At 43.2% G+C, this 5,984-nt stretch overlaps 1 long non-coding RNA gene across 1 annotated transcript; it reads left to right on the forward strand.

Annotated features, from left to right (window-relative positions):
- The first annotated feature begins 3,524 nt into the window (after positions 1-3,524).
- Positions 3,525-5,340, forward strand: LOC145432302 (uncharacterized). Its single transcript, XR_013912586.1, has 2 exons — positions 3,525-3,664; positions 4,650-5,340. It is a non-coding gene; the product is annotated as an uncharacterized LOC145432302 (long non-coding RNA).
- Positions 5,341-5,984: the final 644 nt, after the last annotated feature.

Genomic DNA, 5,984 nt, shown 5'->3' on the forward strand with positions numbered 1-5,984 from the left:
TAGGCTGTTGATTTTCTTTACTCATTTCAGTTATTACCAACAAAATAGTTGCATGTTTAATCATCTGGGAATTTACCCAGATTTATTTATTTAGACAGAGATCTTAACCCCCCCCCCCCAATGTTCAGCACAAAGTTACACCGATGCATGTTCAGGATCACAGTGCATAGATTGTGAAGTGTCACATATCCTGACTTACAATTTCTGTAGATATAACCGTTTATATCCCTCTCCAGGCAGGCGTTGCCGATTTGCAACAGTTAAAAAACGAACACCCTGATTACCCCACATACATATTTTATTAGTTTTTTTTACTCAGAAGTACCACTGCTGGACTTGGTTGTGCATTACCAACGAAAAGTTTAATTTGAGCCTGAGAGGGATATCAGTGATGTCATGCAATCTAGTCTGTGTGTCTGTCCTTTTCCTGCTGAATTACTTCAGTGACTGTAATCTATCATGTCCCCGCGGGGTCCTTCGCATATAGGTGTAACATAGAATCAGCCAATCAAATCGCAGCTTTTCAGCCAGTGTAAAAAATTATATATATTTTTTGCACTGAATCATCTGAGCGCAGGTGCCCAACCTGGCAAAGATGCCCAACGGATTTACTTTACCAAATGGGTCATCGCGGCCTTACCGTATTGGTCCATTTGATTGACCTTGGTCTTTATTGTTTATTTTATTTTCACTTGCTACACACGGGACAAACATGATAAATCAACAACTGACAATGACTAATTAATATTAAAATCTGTAACATAATGTTTGGAGTTTAGTCTGTTACTGTTGCTATTTTTACCATTTCTTCTTGGAGCAACTGTAACCCACATTATTTCCTTAGGGATTAATAAAGTATTCTGATTCTGATTGTTTCAGGATGACCTGCCATCATCCAATCACACATCTGCTTACCTGCATCTGTTGCTCGCTTCTCACTTTTCGGGTATAGAATTTCGAAAAAAACATCGGTGCAAATTATAAGTCTGTATCATGATGTCTGGTGTTTTCGTGTTTGTTGTTTTGTTTTTATTTTATTTTATTTTGCGAGTTGGTTATTAGACGCTGCCACAGCCACTCAGAGAATCCCCCGCCGCCCCGCCCTCTCCTCCCTGAGCCGCAAGCAGCAGGCGCACCTCGCAAACGGAGGGCGCCCTTACTCCCAGCAAATGGGTGATAGAAAACCGATCGGTGCCTGTGACATCCCCGCTATGCGCTGGCATGACGTCGGGGCAGCATGAGTGCGAGCATTTTTTTTTGCCGGTGCCGGTGATGCCGCCCCTCACCACGATGCCGCCCCGGGCAACTGCCCGTATCAAAAACAGCTTCTGGTGGCCGGTATTGACAACTAACTCTTATGACTGTCTTGCTTCTCCGTTGCGTGTTTGGCATTTTTTAACCTTTATTTTTAAAAAATAAATTTTTTTCCATAAAATACATTTCGAGAAAGATTTCACTGCTATTATAATTAGGCCTTTAGATTGGCACCAAGGTTGATTTTGATTCATCATTATTTTTTTTGCAGGGGCACAGTAAATGTAATAATCATAACCTATAATGGTATATGATGTTTTTCACTTTTTCCACACTAAATGTTTATTACCTTGCTAACGTAAATAAAATTACAAGCTCAGTTTGAACTAGAAAAACATTTATTTTAGAAAGATAAACATGAACATTTATGTTGTTGGGGATGGGGAGAGAGACAGACAGGGAGAGAGGTAGTATGTGTCTGGGTGTGAGAGTCCTGCTCAGATGGCGCAGTTGTTACAAATGGACAGACTGTGGTCCTTGCATGTATACTTCTCACATTTGCAGCAGGTGTTGAAAACTCTTCTTTTGTCTTTGCAAAATTCGCACTGCCTCCTGCCCTTAAATTGAATGATGGGAGCGGTCCATGAAGCCGCTGCAGTCAGATTTGTGACTACTGCTGCAGCGGCTGATGAGCGAGGAAGGCGCTCTCTCTTTGCTATGTGTGGGTTCACCAGCATTTCTCCCACTTCTTCAATGAAGACCCTCCGTCTGTGTCCTTTCTGCTTCGGCCAGGATGACTCGATTAATGTCCACAGGACGTAGGCATTGTAAAGTGAAACATCAAGGACGTTGTGGAAGAGGGCCAGTGGCCAGTAATTTGTTCTCCTCCTGCAGGAGTAGGTGCCAACAACCTAACAAAAAAAAGAAGCATAAAACATACATATATATTAGACATGAATATGAGCAAGAATGAATAAATATATGCATAACTGGTTCGTAATGACACCTACCATATCAAGGTTGTCGACACCTCCTTTGCATTTGTTGTAATCTTCGATTATTACAGGCTTTCTCTTCCCTTCTTTGCTCACGTCTGGGCAGCGGTGTTTTGTGCTTAGTAGCAGCACATTCTTGCCCCGTCGGGGGATGTAAGACACAAGTGTGTGGGTGTTTGTAAAAGCGAAGATGGAGGAGAAGATCTCTCTCTCTTTTGCCTGGAGCAAATGAGGTGGAAGCTCAGGCTTGTTTTGGCGAATTGTGCCAACCAGGGCCATTTTCCTCTTGAGTAGCTCATCTGCCAGTGCACAGGAAGTGAAAAAATTATCACAGGTGACGACGTGTCCCTGGAGCCCCTCTGTCATGTCCAGGACCACCCTCATCCCCTGGTTGACTTCAACACGATCTGGAGCTGCTTTGCCCGTGTACACCTGCAGTCTCCATGCGTAGGATGTTTTGACATCACAGGCTGCCCAAATCTTGATACCATATTTGGCCGGCTTCTTTGGCATGTACTGCCTGAAGCTACACCTGCCTTTGAACGCGACGAGTTGTTCATCCACACAGAGATCTCTGTCTGGGCTGAACAGCATCTCCAGGCGGTGCGTCCACATATTCCAGACTTTGCGGAAGGGAGCCATCTTGTCAACATGGCGTTGGGGGCGGGATAGCTTATCATCGAACCGCAGTGCTCTGCTGATGTGGTGAAACCTCTTCTCGGACATCGTAGCCCGGAAAATGCTCCGTCCCCATTTTTCACTCCAGAGGTTCTTCGTTGATTCGTGTTTTGACCTGTAAACACCGGACAAAACGAGCAGCCCCACATAAGCCCGAAACTCCTCTGCGTCTATATCTCGCCAGCCGGGAATTTTGCGATTCCCATGCAGGTTTGTCATGGACACAATATGCTTCACGATCTCATCCGTTAGAAACAGCGCGAAGCTGGATATGGGGTCAACGATTCGGAGAGTGGCATAGCGTGTAGGTCCCGGGGTCAGACCAGTGGCTGCTGGGATGTAGCGGAACGTCTCAGCGTTTGTGGGAGACCAAGATATTTTTCCATTTTTTGACGTCCATGCTGCTTCATCAATTTTCTCTCCGTTTTCATCTCCGGCCGCTGCTGCTTCATCAATTTTCTCTTCGCTTTCATCTTCATCCGAGTCGGAACTGGACCCCAGCTGCTCTGTTTCTGCCTCCGATACCTCTTCCTCCTCGTCCCCAGATTCCACGGGGGATAACGCGGAGCTATCCTCGTACTCAGAGTTCATGATGACTGGATATCACGGATATTTAAATAGATTTCCTTATGCGGCCAGGAGATCGTTTCTCTTGCCTTCCCTTTTGCCAGCACGTGCAGGACTAAACCGATTCAAAACTCTATCCGGTTAGTCGTGACGCATGGACCCTGCTTCCGGTCAGTCCAGCTAACGTAAAGCTACAAACATCTCTACTGTTTAGGCTACGTCCACACGTACACGGGTATTTTTGAAAACAGAGATTTTCCGTTTCCGTTTTAAAAAAATCCCGTCCACACGTGAAGTTTTGAGAAAAATATCTCAGTCCACGCGTAACCCCCCCTCCAACAAAACAAAAACAAAGGCAAACGCTGTAATGAGCACGCCAAAGCAACAGGTGGCGATATAATCCTAACCTTGCAGAAATGTTGGCCAATCGGAAGTCTTGAAGCCAGGGCGGGAAAGCATCAACAAAGACGGTGGAACTTTTTTTTACTTCCAACTTCATTTCTTAAGAACAATAACAACAAATATAAAAAGTTTGGCTTCTTACTTGAGAACTAAAAAGCATTCGAGTCTTTCCTACTAGAGTCAGTATAGCCAAATAGCACATTTAGGTAAAAAAGCACAAAATCCGATAAGACATCGCATAGAAGCAGAACTGAGTCGTATGTGACAGACAGTGAGGTGGAATTATTCCTCAATATCACACTGGAATATGAAACAGCAAAACAAAACAAAACAAGAAAACGTGGACTGGGAGACTTGTCAGGGGAAATAAGGTTAGCCTACCATACATGTATAAACGAATGCCCTACTGTATTTCAGTAGCCCAATTATAGATGCCTTTAGCACCTTTAGGTTTGACCTAGTAATGATACAGCTCGGCTTCATTTCTTTAACTACTGTGTAGCTTAACCTACACGAAGTCATCATAATGACAGATTTATATTCCTCTGAATCTGCAGTGTAACTGTGTTGGTGTTGAATCCCTACCTCAAGAATGTTGTAGAGTTAAAAGTATAGGAAAAGAGAACACTTAACCTAAAATATTTAAGTGTAGCACTTAAGTAAATATTAATCTTGGTATTCCACCACTGATTTATTTTTAACATTTATTGTGGTTAATTAGTTTTTCATTGTTTTATTCTACCTTTTATCAAGGCAAAACTCAAGGGCCACAGACAGGACAGACTTGAAAGAAGACTTTCAACTGAAACACATTTGCGTAATGTTGCAGAGGTGGACATACAGATGAAGAAAAGAATTCTGGATATGATGGAGACATCTGAGAGGCGAGCTTCTGAACATCACAGTAAATTATAAGTCACTCTTGAGAGACAAGTTCAGTTGCAGATGGATTTTTACTGCTAAGACAAGTCATGCATCCACCACCACAACCTTTCAACCTGCCACCACACCATGGTGGGCACATCTATGCATGTGCACCACCACCACACGCTGTACCTGGCTCATTTCCACCCAACAGTACCATAACTGAGCTGCCAAGCAGCACACCCTACCCACCCCTACCTTTGCAGGGAGCAGGGCAATTTTTCTTCACACAAGCACTTTTGGAGGATGATATTTGAAATAATCTGCATCGTTACCTATGCTGGGAAATTAATAACTTATGTTGGGAACTTTTGGGGCTGCATCTGTATGCTCAACTGTTGGCATGTTAAATGTTTTCTATTAGCTATTATGCAGCTCAAATCCTTTGTTCAAAACAGCACTTTGACTTTGACTTAAGTGTAAGAGGTCTTCCTTGTAATTTACAGCCCCCCCCCCCCCCCCCCCTCCAAATAATCAGACCCAACCAATATAACCTCTTCAATAAAATTATCTTATCTTACATAAATAGGCTGTTGATTTTCTTTACTCATTTCAGTTATTACCAACAAAATAGTTGCATGTTTAATCATCTGGGAATTTACCCAGATTTATTTATTTAGACAGAGATCTTAACCCCCCCCCCCCCCAATGTTCAGCACAAAGTTACACCGATGCATGTTCAGGATCACAGTGCATAGATTGTGAAGTGTCACATATCCTGACTTACAATTTCTGTAGATATAACCGTTTATATCCCTCTCCAGGCAGGCGTTGCCGATTTGCAACAGTTAAAAAACGAACACCCTGATTACCCCACATACATATTTTATTAGTTTTTTTTACTCAGAAGTACCACTGCTGGACTTGGTTGTGCATTACCAACGAAAAGTTTAATTTGAGCCTGAGAGGGATATCAGTGATGTCATGCAATCTAGTCTGTGTGTCTGTCCTTTTCCTGCTGAATTACTTCAGTGACTGTAATCTATCATGTCCCCGCGGGGTCCTTCGCATATAGGTGTAACATAGAATCAGCCAATCAAATCGCAGCTTTTCAGCCAGTGTAAAAAATTATATATATTTTTTGCACTGAATCATCTGAGCGCAGGTGCCCAACCTGGCAAAGATGCCCAACGGATTTACTTTACCAAATGGGTCATCGCGGCC

This window comes from Astatotilapia calliptera, chromosome 2 (assembly GCF_964374335.1).
Source record: "Astatotilapia calliptera chromosome 2, fAstCal68.1, whole genome shotgun sequence".
Lineage (NCBI taxonomy): Eukaryota > Metazoa > Chordata > Actinopteri > Cichliformes > Cichlidae > Astatotilapia > Astatotilapia calliptera.